The sequence below is a fragment of the Emys orbicularis genome, chromosome 1 (genome assembly GCF_028017835.1).
Source record: "Emys orbicularis isolate rEmyOrb1 chromosome 1, rEmyOrb1.hap1, whole genome shotgun sequence".
In the NCBI taxonomy this organism is placed as follows: Eukaryota; Metazoa; Chordata; order Testudines; family Emydidae; genus Emys; species Emys orbicularis.
In genome coordinates, this window is record NC_088683.1 from 27838739 (window position 1) to 27862062 (window position 23324).

Consider the following 23324-nt stretch of genomic DNA (forward strand, 5'->3'; position numbering starts at 1 on the left):
CCTCTGGTGTTTGTCCTTCCCCAAGCACCAGCCGCCGCAACTGGCTACCTTCCTCCTGGCTTGAAAACAGCTCCTGGCTGCATGCATCTAGGGATTCTGGGGTGTCTTCCTCCTCCTCAGCACCCTCGCTCCCGCTTTCCTCCTTCATTGTTGAACTGGGCTCTGAAGTGTCTATGGTGGTACTCGGAGTGGAGGTGGGGTCGGCCCCAAGCTCTTTGCAGAAATGGCAGCACCGGAGCGGTGGTTTGCTTCGCAGGCTTTGCGGTAGGCATTCCGCAGCTCCTTCACTTTAACCCTGCACTGCGTCCCGGTCATGGCCCCTTTCCATCATGTCCCTTGGTATCTGCCTGAAGGTATCTTAATTCCTACGGCTGGAGCACAGCTGGGACTGGACAGCTTCCTCCCCCCAAACACTGATGAGGTCCAGCACCTTGCCATTACTCCATACTGGGGTTCGCCTGGCGCATGGAGGCATGGTCACCTGCAAAGATTCACTGAGAGCACTCCACGCCTGGTTGTGCAAACAGGAAGGGGATTTTCAAAATTCCCAGAGAATTTAAGGGGTGGGTCTGACGGTTGGTCACCTGAAGGCAGGACAGTAGAGTTCAAAGTGATGACCAGGGTGGCTAGAACAGGCATTGTGGGACACTTCTGGAGGCTGATCAGAGCACATTAACAGACCAGGGTGTCCACACTGGCGCCGTGGCACTCCAGCGGGGGCACATCAAACGTTATTCCACTTGCCAAGATGGATTACCAGGAGCACTCTAGCCTGGGAGTCAGAGCGCTCTACGTGCCTTGCCAGTGTGGACGTGTCATGAGTTAGAGCTCACTGGGCTGCTTTAAGCTGGTCTGTTGTGGGCTTTGCTCAGAGGCCAGCAGGCCTCGTGGTGGTCAGGCTGCAGTGATACCATCTCTGGATTGCTCTTCTGGGCAGCTCAAGGCAGTCCAGCTGCCAAGTCACAATTCATCCCCTTCCCCCTCCCCAGAGCCCTATGGGATCTCTCAGGCAGCTGGTGGGTAGGAAGAGGATGGGGCCCCAGTCCCTCCCTCTCACCCAGGTCCAGACCCAGAGCCCAAGAGGAGAGAGTCAAGGGATGGCTCAGTCCTTTCTGGCTGCTACCTCAGCCTCCCCTAGGCTGCTTTTACCTTCCTTGTTTTCCTTTCAGTTTGGGGCCTGGCCCCTGACCTGTGTTTACACAGTCCAGGGGGAGGGGGTGGGAAAAGAATCTTCCTAGCTCACTCTGAGTCCAGTTGTTCCCTCTGGTTAGGAAGAAGGGGAAAAATGGAGGGGGATGTCAGGCCTCCTAGCCAAGTTTTGCTCTCAGTCCTGGTCCTTCCCATGTAGATCACTCTGTCTCAGTGGCCTTCTTGCAGCCAGTCTCTCCTTCATTCTCCCGCCTGCTTGACTGCCAGAGATCCCATTTAATCAGGTCCTCAACAGGGACCATGTACAGCAGCTGCTGAGGGGTGAGGTCTTCTTGGCCCAATACTACTCTACCACTCCTTTTTAACCTTAGTGTAAACCCCATCACACACCCTCCCCCTCAGGCTGGGTGCCACAGGGTTGGTCTGCATGTATGGGTCTCTCGTGAAAAGTCATCTGTGTTCTTGCAGTCACATCCCATTCAATGAGGTGCCTCAAACTTGTATGGCTGCAGTGAGAGATATCAGCACATAATCTGCATGTTATGGTCTTTCATAGGGTTGCCAGCTTCGGTTGGATGAATTCCTGGAGGTTTCATCACATGACATTATCTTTAATTAAAGATGAATCTTTAATTCCTGGAGGCTCCAGGACTATCCTGGAGGGTGGGAACCCTAGTCTTTCATGGTGTTCAAGGGCAGCATGATCTGTAACAAGATGGAATGGCTGTCCCCATAAGTAATAGGGGAGTGCTTCAATGGCTCATTTTACTGCCAAGGCCTCCTTCTCCATTAATGAGTGTGCCACTTTTCTGGGGAACAATTTCCAGCTGACGAAGGATTGGGTGCTCTTCTCCCTCCACCTTTTGGGGCAACATGGTCCCCAGGCAGACACTGGAGGTATCCGTCTGCAGGAAGAAAGATTTCAAAAAAATCAGGGTGGGCTCCTGAGTCAGTTAATCTTTCAATTTCTTGAAGGCTGTAGCACAGTCCCGAGACCACTGGACCTTCCGGGGGATTGCATTTTTCACCAGGTCCATCAGCAGGGCCACAATTGTGACAAAATCCAGAATAAACTGCCTATCATAGCCTGCCTCTTGGTGGTGGGTTTTGGGCATTCTGATAGAGTTTGGACCTTTCCATCCAATAGGAGCAGTCATCCTCACTGCACTGTATACCCCAAGTACATCACCTCTCAATTGGCTAGCACCACTTGGTGGGGTTAGTCCTGCAAGATCGCTGCAACATGTTTTAAATGCTCATTCCAGGACTTGCTATAGAGTACAATGTCATCAATCTATGTGGCTGCATACTGATTGTGATGCCGAAGCACCTTGTCCGTTGACCTTTGGAAGGTGGCTGCCACGCCATGTAGGCCAAACAACATAGTCTTAAATTAATAGCAGCCAAATGGCATGTAGAAGGCAGTCTTTATTTGGCATTCTGGGATCAAGGAGATCTGCCAGTAAACCTAGTTAGGTCACAGGTGGTGATAAGTCAGGTGGCCCCTAACTTCTCTAACAATTTGTCAGCCCTTGGCATTGGGTAGGCATCAAATCTGGACACTGCCTTGACCTTTTGGAAGTCTATGCAGAATCTGGTACACCAGTCCTGGTTAGGTACACTATAGGGATTTAGCGCTCATTATGTGACTTCTTGAGTACCCTGAGATCTAACTTAGCTTGCAGTTCCTGTCGTACCATTTCCCACGTGTCTTGGGAATGGCCAAAAGTTCTCGCTCACCTTTTTTCTTTGGTTCAGTCTCTGTGATTAAACACTAGGTGAGTCTGGCCTGGAACTGCAGAAAAAGAACACCAAGAAGGACTGGGCAAGATTTTTGATTTGCTGCTTTTGTTCTGCCTGCAAGTCTTCTCCCACTGGGACTTGGTTGGAGCTGGGGGCTACAGGCGCCTGGGTCTCTGAGTTCCAGTTATGAGGGAACTGTGTAGCCTGTCAAAGATAAGAGCATTAAGAATATCAGTGTACCATTCCCAATCAGACAGACTGGGAGAGAGATTTAATGAGACCTTGCAAAGTGTGGTGCAGAATTTCATAGCCTCGGGATACCATGCGGCATAGTCTTATATGACTACTGTGTGCTGGAACCTGGCCACAGTCTTTTCCAAGAGGCCCACGCCAATCCTCTCAAGTGGATTCCCTACCATGGGGAGGCATATCAGTGAGGACTGGAGTGCCTTCCCTTGATTTGTCCACTTGCATTCTGGCAGAAGGCACAGTACTCTTGTATTGCACGGTGGACGCCTGGCCAATACAACTGAACCATCACTCAATGGAGTGTTGCCATATCCTCTGGGGGACTCCTTGGTTGGGGGACATGTGCCAGGCGTAGTATTTCCCTGCAGTACTTCTCTGGGACAAGCAGTGTATTTTAACCTCCTCCACCTGGTGGTCCTTCTGTGTTCTCTATATTTTCTCTTCCTCTAGCTTGAAGTGTGGCCACTGTTTCAGGAATCGAGGTTCCACCATCTCACGGTTGACCTGGCAAGCTGCTCATAGGCTCATCCTAAAGTTGGGTCATTTCTTTGTTCCTCCATGAAATCCACGTTGTCCAAAAAATGTCAGTTATTGCTGGCTCGTTTAATTTCTCCTGTCATTCATATCTCTTGGGGAAAAGTATATCCCACTCCAGTCAAGGTGTCCGTGAGGGCAGATGTTCCTTCTCCTGGGTTTTCCTCCTTGCCTTCAACTGCTAAGGCTTGCAGCTCCATTGTCTCCCTGTTCCTGGCATTGCTGTCAGACCCTTCCAGAGGCTCCCTGTTCTTGGACTTTAACAGGTCTCTTAACAAAAAACAAAAAACCCTTCCAATCTTGCCCGTTTATCACAGGATATGTGATCTTCAGGGCTACTCCCACGCAGATCGCCTCATTGTGGTTCTGCACCCTCAGCTGTACCTTTTTTATGGGATAAGGGTGCATATCCCCATGGATGCACTGCAAATAGATGCTGCCCATGGGAACCATTTCAGGCCCCACCAGACTCTCCCTCACCAGAGAGTCTGGCAGCACCCTGAGTCTGACCATCCTTGTGCCTCCATGGCATTGACCCATAAGGGGACTAGTAGTTTGATTGGCCACTTCTTATGGGCCCTAGATTCAGCCACCCATAGTTGGCCATAGAGGCAGTACCCATGTGGGCAGTCATGGTGAACATCCCCTAGCTCCCTATACACAAACCAAGCCCCCATCACTGAGATGGGGGCCTGTCTGGTTCCCTACTGCTCCTGCCCTTTTCAGGAAGGCTGCCCCCCATGGCCTCTGCACTTCTTAAGCCCAGGTCCTGGCAGAGGCTCACCCACCTACCCCTTTTGATGTGCAACTTATCCTTGCTGGGCCCAGGTAGCTCTGTCCTTCTGGCTCTGCCTTTCTTGCTCTGCCTGCTGTCACCTGGGTTAATTGAGGCAGTACTGGACCAGCACAAGGAGTCTCCATCATGGGCCTTATGGGGAACAGGTAATTTTCAGACAACGTTATGGCCTCAGAGGGTTTTGGGGCAGTGGCGCGTCACCCACTCCCATCCTCTGGGCTGTGAGAATCTGTATGAACTGTTCTAGGACAATTCTTTCAGCTACTTGGGCTCCCATCTTTTCATTGGGTTGGAGACACCACCACCAATGTTCTCTCAGGCCCTGGGCCACTGCCCGTGGTCATGCCCCAGGTGTGAACCTTTCCTGTCACAACTGCTGGCAGTATGTCTTAATGGAAATATCAAAGGCGTCTAGGATGGCTACCTTAAATTGAGGGTAGTCTTGTGCAGCTATCACATTGAGACCCTGGTACACAGTCTGGGCTGTTCCTATCAAGTAGGGCACTAGCAGAGTGGCCCAGCTGGCTACCATGGCAACCCTTTCAAAGGTTACCAAGAACACCTCCGAGTCGTCCTCTGGTCCCATTTTTGTTAGCTTCAGTGGAAGACTCGGGGCTGGGCCCAGGCCAGTGCCATCCACTGCCAAACTCCCTGGTGTACTCTGGACTGAAACAATCTGCTGCACTAGTTGTTGCGGTTGATCTCTTTTCTGGGCCGCTAACTCCCTGAGGAGTTGCTGCTACTATTGCTGCTTCATGGTTTGCTGGTATTGCTGGGTGGCCAGCTGCTGGAGCAATTGGGTCTGCTGCTCTTGTTGCTGTTGATCCATATCCCATTTCAGCAGCTTGTCTAAATCCATCTTTAGCTTGCGCTCCTTTTTTTCCCTAGGTTGCCTGCATTCTCCACTGCTTTGTAGTGGGCTTTGCTTGGAGGCCAGCAGGTCTAGTTGTCAGGCCCCGGTAGCGTTGCCAACCCTCCAGGATTGTCCTGGAGTTCTCAGGAATTAAAGATTAATCTTTAATTAAAGATTACCATGTGATGAAACGTCCAGGAATACGTCCAGTCAAAACTGTCAACCCTAGGCCATGGCCAAGATGTCTTTCAAAGTCTTGGGATGGCTCTTCTGGACGGCACAGAGGGCCCAGTGGCCAAGTCACAGTTCACCGTCCCCGCATTCCGGATGGAGAAATCGACCATTACTGTGTGTGTGGTGGCCTTCAGGAGTCAATGACTGCCAGTGGTGAAAGCCGAAAGGAAGCTGCTGGCAAGAAGACTGAAGTGCTCAACACCAAGACAAAAAACAAACTTGTTTTTTGGAATGTACGGACAATGTATGAAACAGGGAAGCTAGCTCAGGTCACAGCAGAGACGCTACAGCTTACATATCCTGGGTGTCAGTGAGAGCATATGGATAGTATGGATGGAGGTATAACAGCCTCGAGAGAAACTTGCTGTTTTCTGGATGGGATGATGGACAACACCATGAGGGTGTTCCCATCCTTTTGAAGAAGGGAGTGGATCATTCCCTGCTTGAATGGAAATCCATCAGAAGGAGACTTATGAGAGCCAGACTGAAAGGGAAACATAATAATATCACCCTGATTCAGTGCTATGCTCTGATAAATGACAGTGATGAAGAACTAAAGGACAAATTCTACCTTACACTAACGGCGGAGTTAGAGAGAGTACCACTCCATGACCTAACTATCGTCATGGGGACCTGAATGCCAAGGTCGGTAAGGATAACACACACAATGACAGAGCAATGGGAAGACATGGGTGTGGCACCATGAATGAAAATGGAGAAAGGCTTGTTGATTTCTGTAACGTGAATGACCTAGTCATCAGCAGAACCCTATTTGAACATAGTGAAATTCACAAGCTGACATGGTGTTCTCCAAATGGCAGAGATAAGAACCAGATTGACCATATCATGATCAATGGCAAATGGCAATGCTCACTGACAGATGTGAAAGTGAGAAGGGGTGCAGATGTTCGCAGCAACCACCACCTTATGACAGCCTCCATCAAGCTAAAACGGAGAAGTGTGGGTCCACCAAACAAGGGACATAGACCTTATGATATTGACAAGCTAAAGTCCCTTGAAACAGAAAGCCTTCGTTCTGCAGTTAAATAACAGGTTTCAAGCACTTGCAGACCTTGATGAAGAGGAGGGGAATGCAGATGAAGAGATCAACAAGAAGTGGAACAAAGTAACAGCAATTTATAAACAGAGCAATGAAGTCTGTCTAGGCTACAGGTAGAAGAGAAGGAAGGAGTGGATTACACACAGCATGTGGAATACCATAGAAACCAGATGAGCCCGGAAGAAAAAAGTTTTAGACACAAAATCCCAGAAGCTAACGGACAAATACCATGAGCAGTATAGCATGGCACACCGGGAGATCAAACGCCTTGTGAGTGTGAACAAACTGCATTATATTGATAATCTGGCAACACAAGCAGAGGATGCAGCTGCTTGTGGTGAACAAGGGACTGTCTACAAAATGACGTGGCTTATCAGTGGTAAACGGCAGACACCAACAAACACTCATCAGGAACAAACAAGAACACCTACAAACAACCGAAAAAGAACAAGAAATGCGCTGGACAGAGCATTTAAAAGAATTGCTGAACAGGGAGCCACCTAAAGAGGAAGCAAACATCCAGGAGGCAGAAGAAGATCTTGATATCAACATAGACACCCCAACTAAGGAAGAGATCATTCAAGCCATCAAATCCTTAAAAAATGGGAAAGCTCCTGGCAAGGATAACTTGAATGCAGAATTGTTCAAGGTAAATCCTAAATTAGCAGCATCTATCCTGGCCCCTCTATTTACATCAGTCTGGGAAAGGGAAGAAGTGCCAGATGAGTGGACCAATGGGGTTATAGTGAAGATACCAAAGAAAGGAACTCTCAGTGATTGTAATAACTGGCATGGCATCACACTTTTATCTGTGCCAATCAAAGTATTGTGTAAGATCATAGTCCAGTGTATATCAGAGGCAGTTGATAGCGTTCTCAGAAAAGAGCAAGCTGGTTTTTAGAAAGGACATGGATGCACAGACCAGATCTTCACTCTACGAAACATAATAGAACAGTGCTTAGAATGGCAACGGCAACTCTACATAATTTTATAGGCTTTTGATAGCATCCACAGGACCAGGCTATGGCACGTTCTGCGGGCATATGGAATTCCTTTCCATATAATCAACGTCATCAAAAGCTTCTATTTCAACTTTACATGCAGTGTTGATCACAGTGAGTTCAGTTTTGAAGTCAAAACAGGAGCATGTCAGGGGTGTGTCATGTCTGCAATCCTCTTCAACATTGCCATCGACTGGGCAATGCGGCGTTCAACAGAAGACATGCCAAGAGGTATTAAATGGACACTCTTCTCATCCCTTGAAGACCTGAACTTTGCAGATGATGTCGCTCTCCTATCACATACCCAACACCAAATACAAGAAAAAAAAAAAACTTGACTCAACGCATTCAGCCAGCAAATTGGACTGAAAATCAACCACAATAAGACAGATACCATGACCTTTAATATTGCCTCACCATCACCAGTGCAGATAGAGGATTATGTTCTCACCAATGTAGAAACATTCACATACTTGGGCAGCACCATCAGCCAGGACGGTGGAACAAGCCAGGACATCTGGAACAAAATCAAAGTCAGGAACACCTTCAGGAGCTTAAATACAGTCTGGAAATCATCAAAATACTACACCAAAACCAAACTCAAGATTTATCAGAGTTGCGTACTTTCAACAGTACTTTATAGTGCAGAATACTGGGGAATGAGAAGGTATGACATGTGCAAACTGTCTTCATTCCATACAACCTGCCTCAGAAAAATCCCCTGTATCTTTTGGCCCAGAACAATCTCAAACCAAGATCTATTGACACAGTGCAGCCAAGAGGATCTGAGCACCATCATTGCCAGGAGGCGTTGGAGATGGATCGGTCATGTGCTTCGGATGGAAACGGATTCCATCAGCAGAGTAGCAATAAGATGGATACCTGAAGGCAAGCGAAAATGAAGCCACCCGAAAAACAACATGGTGAAGAGCTGTGGAAGCTGAGCTGAAAAACCTGGGGCACAGCTGGGGAACCATTGAAAGACTTGCCAGAAACAGCCAGGAATGGAGGAGCTTTGTCACTGCCCTAAACGCCAGAGGCCTAATAGGAACATGATGATGATGATTCCTTTTTAATCCTAGTGTGGGGGCTGTAAACCCCATCACATCATCTATTACCTATAGTATACAACTAATGTTACAAGTAGACTACCAGGTCTGCTATAGTTAAGGTTTACATTTAAAAAAATAACTACTACTGTCTGTCAAGGCATATAAAAGGAGTTCAAAATTAAAAAACAAAAACAACAACAAAAAACACCTCTTCTAGTTTGACTACATTGGGATGATGACTGTTTGTGGGTGACATTATTCAGGGCACCATGTATTCTGTGGCACAGAATTTGCCATGGAAACCACCTTTTGACACAGAATTGTGCAACAAAACTAATCTTTCATTTACAAAGAATATTTCTATCCCTTATTGTTGTGAAGAAACCCTTGAAAACACGTACATAATGCCTCTGGATTCAGTCTGAAATAAAAGCCTTGAGAGATGAACTACCAAATTAATTTCATTAGGGTGTAAACTGAAATTTAAAGATGACAATTTAAATATCAACATTAATGATTTCACTGATGATCTGAGCAGAAACATTCAACTAATGTTGTTATGCCACATTCCTAAACTCCCTCCCATGGCTTCTAAGGTTACAAAAGTCCAAGCTATTACCTAGCCAACTGTCGACACCTCTAGCTTCCCCCCTTGAAGTTATGCATTTTCAATACACACACACACACACCAAAAAAAAACAAAAAAAAAGTGCAAAATACAAATGCTACGCTATGTTGAAAACTAGGTTTGTGGGAACATCATAAAATTGACTTTGTTATAAGAATTAATAACACAAGGGATACTCTGCTGGTTATTTATGTTCATATTTAATTCATGAAAAAAACCTCAATTTTTTAATTTACATTACGCTGCTGCAGAGTTTCCCGTCTGCTGCACTAGAATGCTGTAGAATCCAGGCAGGGATCATGCAGAATTTAAATCCAACCTGCTGTGAAATACATGGCCTATAGTTTTTTTGACTGATGAGAGCCTGGAAATTTGGATTACGAGTGGAATACAACAGGGCTATTAAAATGATTAAATTAATTCATTACAGGATGGAGATTGGCCACCTACAAAATCTTATGACTGAACACCAGGTGTAATTTATCAGAGATTCTCTATATTGTGATTTTTCACAACAATACCAGTAAAGACTTAACCTTCATGGTGAATATCTGATCAAGGAGCAGAGGGTACAACAGAAACAGCTAAATTCATCTGTAGTGAAGCGACGACTCACCAGCGCAGGAAGACTCCTGCTGGGTGCCTTGGGAATTAGCTCTTTTCCAGCCTTGAAGCGCCCTCTGCCGGCCGGTGGCTCATCTGCCTCAGGCCCCCATGTCCCTCCCGGACCCCGGTGCCCCTTACGCTGGGGTTCTGCCCACTGCAGTACTCCCACACACTGGGTCTCCCCTCCCAGGGAGAACCCCCAACTCTCTACACTCACCTTGCCTCAGTGGCTACTGCCAATCGTCATCTAGCCCCTGTTCACTGGGGCAAACTGCAGTCTGTAAAGGCCACTCATCATTGGCAAGGGGGTCGGACCAGCTGCCTCTGCCTAACCCCGGGCTGCACCTCTGCAACCCCAGTACCTGCTTTGGCCTTTCACAAGGCCTCAGCCTGGGGAGCTGCCAGGCTGGAGCTCCCCAGTTCCTCTTGCCTTTCCCCAGCCCTGCTCCGCTTCATGTACCCTTTTCTCCCAGGCAGCTAGATCCTTCCCCCTCCAAGGCTGGGGAGAGACTGACTCAGTGCCTGGCTCACAGCCCTTTTATAGGGCCAGCTGTGGCTTGATTGGGCATGGCCCCAGCTGTGGCTGCTTCCCCAATCAGCCTAGCTTTTTCCACCCAAGAGGGGTAACTGCCCCGCTACATCATCCTAGTGGAGAAGAGCCACATTAGACCCTTTGGTAGGGTGCTCAAAGGGCCTGGCAGGCTATTGGTTAGCACACCCGACTTCTGACCCCTTGATTCTCTGACCAGGCAGCAGAGGTGCTTGATTCCTGAGCTTAGGTGGGTGGAGACCAAAAGATTCCCTGCATCCAGGCCTCAGCCCTTACAAAGATGTGGTAGGGGGACCCAGGCCTTCCCTCTCCACTGGGTCCCAATCCAGGACCCTGTGGGAAGCAACAATGGCAGGTCTTCCAGGCAGAGAACCTAGTTCCACTGCCCTGGGCTTCTTCCTGTCTAGGTTCCTGCAGTTTAGGGCATGGCCCCTATAGTTCAAACAGTCTGTAGTGGCTTGCCTGGAGTAGCCTGTTGTGGCATCTTGCTATGACCTTAGGTCCCTTGGGGTGGGGCAGATGTAAGGTTGGAGGAGCCTAGCTCTACAATGTCCTTAAAGTCAATAATAAAGTTCACTCACTGCTGGGTGCTCCCCAGTTCTCAACGTTCTCTCAGTTGGGGACACAGTGCTGCTCCTCTGGCAGCTGTCCCGGCTGTCAGGCTTGTAGTGACACTCCCTTCATGTAGAGAGGGAGATCCACCCCCTCCTCTTCACCATTCAGCCCTGAACAGAGCCAGATTCTCCCCTTTTCTTCCCCCTCCAGGTCTGGCATGGACTGCAGGTGTTACAAGGCAGGGCTTGCTGGGCTCATAAGTCTCTTCAGCCCGTTTTTTGTCCCAGCCTGCTCACTTGGCAACCCAGCAAGCGTAGCTAGAACCAGTGAGCCCCTTCCAACTGATTGCACTTCCTGATTGGGCAGGGGAGCCAGTAGTTTGCTACTTGATCATTGCAACAGCAACAGCAGCAGCTGCTCAGTGCACACCATGCCCACAATTACCCTGCTCTCACTTCCGCTTCCTGCTCCAGCCTGCAACTCCAAGTATTGAGGTTGTGCCACAACTCCACCATGGCATGACATTTTGGCCACTTTAACTCCAGGAATCTGATTTTCAGCTATTTCTGGTGGCCGACATTACAAAAATATATTAAAGACTATGTTCAGGTGTCTGACCTCTGCACTGACACTAACAGGCTGTGCACAAGACCAGTGGGCCTTCTCCAGATTCTTCCAATGCCCTTGGTCCACCCTTTTCAATGGATTTCATTGTGGAACTGCCTTGCTCCCAAAGGCGCTCGGTGATCCTGGCCTTTGTGGACCTCTTGACCATTCATCCCCTGCCATACCTCCCATGAGTCTGTGAAATGGCCCAGCTCTTCTTGGAACATGTCTTCCAGTACCGTGGCATGCCAGAACATATCATTTCTGATCAAGGCCCCCCATTTGTCTTCCAGTTCTGGTAGGAATTCCTCTGCCATCTTGCCACCAAGCCCCTCGTTTCAACTGCCTACCACCCTTAGACTGACAGCCAGACAAAACGGTAAGCCAGACATTGGAACCGTACCACCAGTTTCCTGAATTTTCACCAAGATGACTGGGTTTCCCTATTATCTTTGTGTAAGCGGGGGAATGGTCCCGCTATTGTGGGGAACTTTCCTGGCTTCTGCACTACCCCGGTGAAGTGGGCTAGCGAAAGGATCTGAGTCCTCGCTCCCACTTCCTTTACCCAGAGGCCTCCCTGCCCTTGAGGACTCCCCTTCCACTCTCCTGTCTGGCAGAGTCCTCGTAAACCCCGACAAGGCTGGGCCCAGGATTCCTGGGGGGCTCGACCCCCAACCCTGCTGTGGTCACCTAGGACAGGGGCTAGGGTGTCCCCACTCCGGGGTACTCTCTCTGCACTGGGCACCTCCCTGACCCACTGATCATTTCATACAATTTAAAGCAAATACAAGTTGTTTAATTAACAATTAATTTTAAAAAAGAATAAGGAAAAATGGGAAAGGTTAAAGGAAAACCCATCACCCCACTCTGTGGCAGGGATCATCACAAGCAGTGTCTCTGGAACATCAGGGCAGGTCACAGTCTGTTCCTTGTAGGTCCCAGGCCTCCTTCTCAGGCTCTGGCTGTGCTGCAGAGATGTTGTGGGTTGGACACTTGCTCTGGCGGTGGCCACACGCTCTCAGGCTCTAGGTGGCAGGACTCTTTTTCCCAGCGTCGCCCCTGCCCGGTCGGGGTTATGATCCCCCTCCAAGTCTGGCCTGCAGAGCCTCTTGGCTGAGGCGTCTCCCTATGCTGGGCCCACTGCCCAGGGTCCCCCTCACTCTCCCCAGCTGCTCACCGCACCCAGCTCCGGACTGCTCCAGCGCCAGCTCCACTCTGCCTCAGCACGGCTGCAGCTGCTGCTCTGCCTTCAGCTCCCTGGGCTGCTTCTCTGGCCTCTCTGGCTCTGGTTGCTACAGCTCTGCTCCCAGGACAGGTCTGCTCTGCAGGCTGCTTCTGTGACTCTGCTCCCAGCTCTGACCTGCTTCCTGGCTGCTTGTCTGGCCCCTCTGGCTCTGGTTGCTGCAGCTCTCCTCCCAGGGCAGGTCTGCTCTCTCTGGGCTGTGCTCTGGCTTTGGGGCTGCAGCTCTGCTTCCAGCAGCTTAGCTCGGGCCCCTGCTTTCTCCTTAGCTCGGCCCCACTCTGTCTGACCCAGGCAATTCCAGCTCACAGGGAGGACGGGACCCTCCGGCCTCCTGACTCTCTGATTAGCCTGCCCGCCCTGTCAATCAGGCTGATCTGGAGCATTGGCTCTCCCCATTGTTCCTGGGGACTGTCAGTCTCAGGCTCCTGATTTGCCATCGACCCCTCCCCTTTTAGTGCTGGGAGCTAGCCAACCAAAACACCCCCACTGAATGTTAGTAAGGGGGCAACAGTCCCCTTACATTTGGCCAAATTCACTTACAACAACTCAACCCACACATCCACCCAGCTCAGGCTGTTTTTTGTGAACTTTGGTTTTCACCCCCTGGTTTCACCCTGAACTAGCAGAAGAGCCTTGTTCCTCCATCTCCTCCAAATTCATCTGGAGCATTTGGCCACTGCCAAGGAGTGCGATAAGAGCTATGCCGATTGACATTGGCAAACTACCCTTGACTTCAACATGGCTCACGGCCCAGAATTTTAAGTCAACCTTTCTTTATGCCAAGCTTGACCACAAATACTTCAGCCCCTTCCAGGTCACCCAGAAGATAAATCCAGTGGCCTTTAAGCTCCAGCTCCCCAAGTCCCTCAAAATCTACCCCATCTTCCATATCTGCCTTCTCAAGCCATTCATTGGCAACCCCTTTCCTGGGCAGATGGATTCACTACCACCACACATAATAGTCCAGGGGCAGGAAGAGTATGAGGTCCATAAAATCCTTGATTCCCAAAGGGTAAGGGGTAAGCTCCAGTACCTAATGGATTGGAAGGGGTAGGTGCCAGAGGAGAAATCTGGGAGTCTGTAGAAAACATCCATGCCCCCATCCTGTTACAAGAATTCCATCAATTCCCCAATAAACCAGGACCAATGGTCCCTAGAAGGAGCCCTAAGGGAGAGGGTACTGTCAGGAACACAGCTGACTCCCAGCTTGGTCACTAGGCAACCCAACAAGGTCATCTGGAACCAATGAGCCCCATCCAAAAGGTCTCACTTCCTGATTGGGCAGAGGAGCCATCAGTTTGCTACTTGAGCCTTGCAGCAGTACAGCGGCTGCTCATTGGAGCACCACACCTGCAGCTGCACTTACCTGCTCTCACTTCCGCTTCCTACTCCAGCATGCGTCCAGACTTACTCTAATCCCTGCTCCTGCCTTACTCCCAACCCTTTTCCTGTTCCTGCTCCAGCCCCAACCTATACCTGCTGTGTTCTGGTTTCTGACTCCTGGTTCCGATTCTTGACTATGTACCTGACCACAACTCCATCTTGCCAAAGCCTAAGCTGAAGGGTTTCTGACTCCTGGCTCTGACCTTTGGTTCATCTCTAACTAGGACTCCGGCTTACCCTTTGGCTTAGGCTTTGACATCTGATTCTGACCTTTGTCTTGGCCCCTCGACCCTGATCCCAGCTTCACCCTTGGACCGGTGCCTTATTCCTGGAGCTATGCTTGTCATTATCCAAACTGCCACCTCCTCCACCAGGCAAGGTCCTGCTCCACCCACTAAGTAGGCTGCCTATGTCCCCACAGTTTACACTTTTCAGCTGGTATGAAGTTTCTTTGCTCCATCACACACACACACACACACAAACCCTTTATGACTCCATTTGGGATAGGTCTCCCCCACCCCCCATCTCTCAAAAAGAAATCCACATTCAGGTGGGCTCTTCCAGCCTGGTGTTGGACATGGAAGGAGAAAGGCTGTAGGGCCAGGTACTACCTCATAAATTGGGGGTTAATGTCCTTGCTGGCATGAGCCAATGTAGAGGGGCATGGTCCATGACTTAGGTGAAGTGAGTGCCCGGGAGGCAGGATCAAAGTGAGTCAATAGCCCATTTCACTACTCCACATAGCACCGCCCCATATTCATTGTGAGAAGGTTTCTATCATGCTGCTGGCCAAAATCCATGAGAACAGCGACCTGCCTTAGTACGCAAACTTCTTCAACCACCCACCAGCTAGCCTGTTTTCTAGATGCCCTTTATGATTATTTATGCCACCACCAGGACATGACAGTGGAATCTGCTTGGTACTACAAGTGGTCAGCATCAATAATCATTAGTCACTCTTGTCACTGACCCAACCATCTGTCCACCAGGTTTTGATCTGCCAAGGCACCCTGGTCACCTCTGAACCAGTTTCGAACAGGTCAGGGCAACTGTATGGCCAATCTCTTTAAATGGGGTTTTTCTAATGACCCACAATGCAACTGCAGTCAACTTCGGACTATGCCACATATCCTTGACAAGTGACCACCTACTTATTTTTATGGTGGGCTACCGTCTCTCCACCTGTCTGATGATGACACCATCAAATGGCTGGGCACATTGTGCATACGCTGAGAGATTTCACTGCCAGCGCCTCCTTTTCAATTATGGAATAAGCCTTCTCCCTTGGGAACAACTCCAGATAATGCAGAGGATGGGGTGCTCATCACTTTCCACTACCTAGGATAAGATGACTCCTAATCCTGCATCCAAGGCATCCATCTGTAGTAGGAATTCCCTGGAGAAGTCAGGGCTATATAACACTGGTTCTCGGCTGAGCTTGTTACCCGCACAAAATTCTCTGTTACTCACACAATCTAGGGACACCCATTTTTACCCTGTTCCTAGGGCTCAGGCGTAACCCTGTCAATTTAGGCACCCACCCTCACCCTTCTGTGGGTGTAAGCTTACACTCTGCGTGTTTGCAGGGTCTTTTACCACCAAAAACAGAATGCACACGCTACACATACAGTGCTCACCACTCCCAATAAGACAGATAAACTTTTCCCTGCTGTCTAGTAAGGATCAGGTCCATCTTGGGGACTCCAGTTTCTGCACGGTGTCATTGGCAGAGTGTTGAGGTCTGGCAGCTCTGTTCTTGGGACTGTGTCCTGGAGTTGGTTCCCCAAAGAACTTTATTTTGGGTCCAGTTTATATAGTGAAACTTGAGCCCTGCTTAGGTATACCTTAACCCAGGAATCAGCAACCTTTGGCACACAGCCTGCCAGGGTAAGCACCCTGGCAGGTCGGGCCAGTTTGTTTACCTGCTGTGTCCGCAGGTTCAGCCGATCATGGCTCCCACTGGCCGCGGTTCGCCGCTCCAGGCCAATGGGGGCGGCGGGAAGCAGCGGCCAGCACATCCCTCAGCCTGCGCCGTTTCCCGCCGCCCCCATTGGCCTGGGACGGCGAACCGCAGCCAGTGGGAGCCGCGATCGGCCGAATCTGCAGACGCGGCAGGTAAACAAACCTGCCTGACCTGCCAGGGGGCTTACCCTCGTGGGCTGCATGCCAAAGGTTGCCGATCCCTGCCTTAACCAATCATACTAAAATTTTACTAACCAATCCTGACATATTGTAACAAAATTAAGGTGGTGGGGTAGGATTGGTTAATTTACACCTACATAATTAGTTATGTAACAGACAGAAACAATCAAAGAACCAGACAGATCATACAGACAAACAATAGGGAAGTGGGGACCTTAATGACAAAACAATAAAGAAATGAGGATTTCACAACCACAACTATTGATAGCATTCTATTGTTTGGTGGAGATATGTGTTTCTTTCTGTGAGCAGACCCAAAGGCAGCAGTAAGCCAAGGAGACAGCCAGAACGAACACAGGGTGTGTGGCTCTGAGAAAAAGGTCTAGAGCGAGCTTTTGGGGGACTGGGACAGAGTTTTGGCTGAAAGAGGTGTAACGATGCGGTTCTGGCGGGACCCAACAGAGTGCCAATTTAGGACAAATTGCTCCAACAGGGCAGTTACAGCCCAAGGCTGGGGGTTTTCCACCTCTAAGGCAAACCAAACCAGCCAGACAAAGAGGACTTTGGTCTCACCCCACTGGCTAACCACAAGTCACACAAGCAATTTCCTTAGACACTCCAGTTTCCCAGTATCACCACCAGTGCCACTCATCATGGGGACAAATGGTTATGAAAACCAATACCCCAGTAAAAGAAAAAAGGTTCTCCTGATCCCACAGGACCAAGCCCCAGACCCAGGTCAATATACAAATTAGATCTTACCCACAAATCACACTGTTGCCAATCCTTTAGAATCTAAAATCTAAAGGTTTATTCATAAAAGGAAAAAGATATAGGTGAGAGCTAGAATTGGTTAAATAGAATCAATTACATACAGTAATGGCAAAGTTCTTGGTTCAGGCTTGTAGCAGTGATGAAATAAACTGCAGGTTCAAAATCCAGTCTCTGGAATACATCCCCAGGTGGGATGGGTCATCAGTCCTTTGTGTAGAGCTTCAGTTTGTAGCAAAGTCCCTTTAGGGGTAAGAAGGAGGATTGAAGACCAGATGGAGACAAGGCATCAGCCTTTTATAGTCTTTTCCAGGTGTAAGAACACCTCTTTGTTCTTACTGTGGAAAATTACAGCGAAATGGAGTCTGGAGTCACATGGGCATACTTTGCTGAGTTACAAGGCGTATCTGCCTTCTCTCCATGAGTCAATTGTATAGCTGATGGTCCTTAATGGGCCACCAAGCAGGCTAGGCAGAGCTAACACCAGGGGTCGGGGGAGAGACCTGGCCCTGAACATTGGTGGAGCCGGGCCCCCAGGCCCTGAATTTGCTGGAGCATGGGCACCATGGGCCCATATAACTTGCTGCCCCTATGTCCAATCCTCTATTATCCAGCTGTCCATATTAACCAATCAACCAGTGCACACAGGTCCAGAAGCGATTTCTACTGTGGCCGCTAGATGGCACTGGAGCCTCACACCTTCCCATTCTCTGGATTATCCGAATTTTTTATTATCCAATCTGGCCTGGTTCCAATTAGATTCAAGAAGCAGGGTTCTGCTATAATAACTGAAATATGCTATTTTATTTGTATTTTATGATTTTTAAATCATTAAGAGGAGCAACTACTTAGTCCAGACTGAAGCATCTTATCTAGCTTTCGAGATCGAAGTGTCTCTTCTTTGTGTGCAATGAAACAATTTAACAGTATGTGGAAAAACAAGAAATGCTTTTGTTTTACCAAAAAGTATTTTTGCAAAGAATTTTCATCCAACTTGATTTATAATTTCAAAAGGCAAGTTTATTTAATCTTAATGGGATTTTCCAACAGAAAACTGTTTCAATGAAAATTGTCCCCCTATCTCAATTCCTGGGCTCTGTCGCTGCCTCTGGGGGGTTTGTTGTCTGTTGGTTAGAGCAAGTCCCTATTTTTCCTACATCCCTGGTGAGTGCCCTTACCGCTGGCTTACTGGGTGGCCCTCACTCCCCAAAATTCCACCCTGGACTTGAGGAAACCTTTCAGATGAAACTTTTGTCAAAACAGACCCTTTTCCATGAAGTTTTTCAATTTGACAAACTGGCATTTTGCAAATATGTTTTGTTGAAAAATTCCAGACTAGCTCTAGTTTGGAGTTTAAAACTGGTTAGTGATTGTGATGTGCTCGCCTGTTGTCTCGGCTCTGCTGTCCTGGGACCCGCATTGCTCCCTGCTCAGCGGCATCCTCTGCATGACCATCCTCATCTGCTTCAGGAGTAGGACACGGCTGTCCGGCAGTGCCCACTACTCTGATCTCACCCCCTTCCGGGGGAGAGGAGGGAGGCATTGTTAACAGCAGTCCTTCTGTTTGTCCCTGCCTCAGTGGCCAACCGCAATCCTATAGTCTAGCCCCTCATCTCAGGGGCGGGTCACAGCCTGTCTCAGCCCCTCTCCTCGGTGGCCAGGGGCAATGCAGGGGGGTGGGGGAAGGGAGGGACCCAGGCCCACCGGCTACTCTGGGTCCCAACCCAGGGACCCTCTAGCGGCAGCCTCTCCCTGCCCTCCTTCTCGCCACGCTTGCTCATCTTCCCTGGGCCACTTCCCCTTTGGCCCTATGCACCTTCTCGGCCCTTGGTAGCAGAGGCTGCAACCTGGCAGGTAATGGGCTGGAGCTCAGCTCCCCCAAGTCTGCCCAGTCCAAGGTGCTGCTCCCCCAAGCCTGCCCAGTCCAAGGTGCTGCTCCTTACCTCAGGAGCCAGTCCTTCTCCCTTGCTAGCCAGGGAGTGACTGCCTTCTCCTCTGCTAGGCAGCCTTTATATAGGACCTAGCCCGGTCCTGATTTGCTGCCTCTTCTTCTGCCCTGATTGGTTCTCCCCAGGCCTTTACTGATTGGCTGCTGGTCTGCGCAGCCTCTCAAGCCTGGTTCAGCCCTTTCTCTCAGGGGGTGGGGCACCGCCCCACCACACCTTGTTACAGCCCTAAGGCTAAATTCTGGTTTCAATTATCAGTTGAATCAATTAATATCAGTGGAGTTACTCTGTATTTATATCAGTGTAAATAATAGCAGAATTTAGCTTCTGGCCTTTACAGGGCTGTAACTCTGTGCTTTAACATAGCTATTCAACAAATGGCTTATGTGACCATTTTTCAATGTATAGATTGTTACTGAACAGCTCACTGTGACAACAAAGATGATTCCCTATACATAATATGCTGTCTAGTTAGTCACCTTAGTCACTTGGTACTGTTCCCTGTGATTTTATATGTATATGATGTGTACATATAGATTCATAGATTCATAGATTCTAGGACTGGAAGGGACCTCCAGAGGTCATCGAGTCCAGTCCCCTGCCCGCATGGCAGGACCAAATACTGTCTAGACCATCCCTGACAGACATTTATCTAACCTACTCTTAAATATCTCCAGAGATGGAGATTCCACAACCTCCCTAGGCAATTTATTCCAGTGTTTAACCACCCTGACAGTTAGGAACTTTTTCCTAATGTCCAACCTAGACCTCCCTTGCTGCAGTTTAAGCCCATTGCTTCTTGTTCTATCCTTAGAGGCTAAGGTGAACAAGTTTTCTCCCTCCTCCTTATGACACCCTTTTAGATACCTGAAAACTGCTATCATGTCCCCTCTCAGTCTTCTCTTTTCCAAACTAAACAAACCCATGTATGAATGTATGTAACAGCATCAGTGGACTTGGTCGATCAGTGCTGTAACTTGAACCTACCCCCTCAGGACCATAGATAAAACTGCTATAAAATTAATCATCTCTTGCCAGACTTTGGATTTTAACCTCTCATCAGTATATTAATTGTAGTGACACAGCCATAACTGGAATAACCCATGGAAATCACAGGGTTGAGATAGGAGAAAAGACTACAGCAATGGAGCCTCCACGTGCTTTGTGGGAGGTATGGATGATGGACAGAGTTCAGCATCAAATGAGGAGCATATTAAGCAGAGGCCTCTCATTCTTGTGAAATGATACTACAGTATGTCCCTCAATTGGAATGAAACAAATTGATTTCCAAATGCTGCAAAGTGGTCCTCCCTGGCTGTCTCCCCACAGCCCTAATACCTCTTCCGGCCCTGACAGCAAGGCCTCTGCCTGGGGGTTTGCCAGGCTGGAGCTCCCCCAGCTCCTCCTGCCCTTCCCCAGCACTGCACTGTCCAAGGTACTCTTTGCTCATTCCGGCAGCCAAGGCTGGAGAATCTCCACCACTGTACTTCAGGCCCCGTGCCTTCCTGATTGTCTCTCAGCCCCAGCCCTCTCCAAGGGCTGGCTTTTAACCCTTTCTGAGCTGGAGCGGGGTGATCACCCCGCTACAGGGCCACATTGAGAGAGTTCCAGTAACTTAAGCCACTATGTTTTATAAACCGCATTACCACCATACAGTGTTGGTCTTTGTCCCCCTTTAGCAGTCAGTCTACATAAGGCCATGTCTACACTACCAATTTGTGTCGACAAAAGTGATGTTGACACCCAAAAGTCGACATAATAAAAATCGCAATTTTGTGTTCACATTTGCTGTGTCAGCAGATCATGTCCACAGTGGGGGCACTATCATCGACAGTGTGAGCAACGCACTGTGGGTACCTATCCCACAGTCCTTCGGTCGCTAGGTGTTATGGGACGATGGAGCGGATTGCGGCGCATCTTGGGAAAGTGCTAAATGTCCCATGATGCATTGCTTTCTGTCCCAGCACTCCATGGGCTTCCAGCTTTCTTTTGCGGCATTTTGTCAATGGCCCTTCTTTGCTGTGTACCCCACCATCTTTGTGAGAAGGGATGGATCCCGCACTGCTCTCCTATGCTCTGATATCTGTCATGAAGACATCGCGGATGGCAGTGCAGTTAATCATGAAATTCCTAACTGAAGAAGACTCGCAGGCGCCTGACAGTCTGCACGATATGGACAGAAACTTTAGATTGCTTTTGGCATTCACACAGCAGGTGCATAGGGTAGACGGTCGCTTTTGGGCTCAGTGAAACAAGCACTGAATGGTGCGATCGTATCGTCATGCAGGTGTAGGATGATGAACAACGGCTACAGAACTTTTGGATGCGGAAAGCCACCTTCCTGGAACTGTGCACGGAGCTCACCCCAAACCTGCAGCGCAAGGACACCAGAATGAGAACTGCCCTCTCGGTAGAGAAGCATGTGGCAATTGCTGTGTGGAAGATGGCAACTCCAGACTGCTACCAGTTGGTCGCAAATCAATTTGGAGTGGGGAAGTTGACCGTTGGCGCTGTGTTAATGCAAGTGTGCAGGGCAATAAATTGCATCCTGCTACGAAGGACCGGGACTCTGGGAAATGTGCATGAAATAGTGGAAGGCTTTGCAGAAATGGGCTTCCCTAACTGTGAAGGGGCGATAGATGGCACACATATTCCAATTTTGGCACCAGACCACCTTGCGACGGAGTACATCAATAGGAAGGGGTATTTCTCCATGATGTTGCAGGCACCTGTGGATCACTGATATCAACGCAGGCAGGTCTGGGAAGGTGCATGATGCACGCATCTTCAGGATCACTGACCTGTACAGAAAGCTGCAAGCGGGGTCTTTCTTTCCTAAACACAGAAGATTACAGTGGGGGGTGTTGAAATGTCCATAGTGATCCTGGGGATGCTGCATACCCCTTACAGCCGTGGCTCATGAAACCTTACACGGGACACCTAGATAGCAGTAAGGAGTGGTTCAACAACAGGCTCAGTGCAAGGTCCTCCTATTTAAGCCCCCCCCCCCGGGCCTGAGCAGATGTCTACTATCAATTGTACAGGGGAACATGCACAGCTCTTCAGAAACAATCTCCATGGCAGCAACACATACCCCCTTGTGGAAAGCTACAAGAGAGGTGGATCAGCTTATGCGTGGGTTTCAGTACCCCACACAACTGGCACAGGGAGACTGATATATGTAAGGGAAGAACTGGAAAAAGTGTCCCCAGTGGCAAAAACAAACAAACAAAAAATCTTTAGGCTTTGTTCCAGCAAATATCCTGGGTGAAATCCTGGTTTCACTGAAGTCAATGACAAAACTGCCATGGACTTCAACGGGAACAAGAATTCACCCTATGGGCTTAGGGTTGCCAAACCTCCAGGAATTAAAGATGAATCTTTAATTAAAGACTATGTCATATGATGAAACCTCCAGGATACATCCAACCCAAGTTGGCAACCCTAGGTTTAATATTACTGATGTGATTAAGTAAAGTTAAGCACGTTTGCAGGCTTGTGCCCTTATTTTTTTGCACTTAGTGCATATGTGGAACTGCCATTTAAACCCTTCACTGCTGAATTCATAGCTATCACATGCAACATGAATGCGAGTCCCACGTGTGGAACAATTATATTCCACCCTTAGGGTAAATTCCTACCTACACTGAAGTCAATGGAAAAATCCTCCATTGACTTAATGGAGCTAGGACTTTGCCCTCAGTGTTTACCCAAGACTTTTATGTGATGCCAAGAAGAGTTTCATTTAAGGGTAGTAAATACAAGGTGTAATCTTGCTGTCATTCCAAGAGAAAAATTCCTACTGGACACTTGAAACACAGAGGACCTTAAGTTATGATGACATGAAAAGTTATTGAAAAGAGTTAGAATAAAACTGGGCATCCTTGCCCACCCCACAGGAGAAAGTGGAGAGTTTTCAGAGATAATCTGCAGAGCAAGTGCATCAGAAAATAAACTATCTGCTGTCTGATATACAAGATACTTCAGAGACAAAGTCAAATAGTTCTAATAAAATGTACAAATAATTTAAAATGCGAGGGTCAAGTTCTGCTCCCAGTTCAGAAGAGTCCAGTGGAGTTACACTGGATTTAAAACCAGTGTGAATAAGAGTGGAATTCAGTTCCCTGTTGGAGAGAGCACCACCCAAAGCCTTACGAAACTGAAATGGATAAGTTGTACTATTAAAAAGAAGCTACTGTTTTCCATTTTGATGGTGGGAAGAA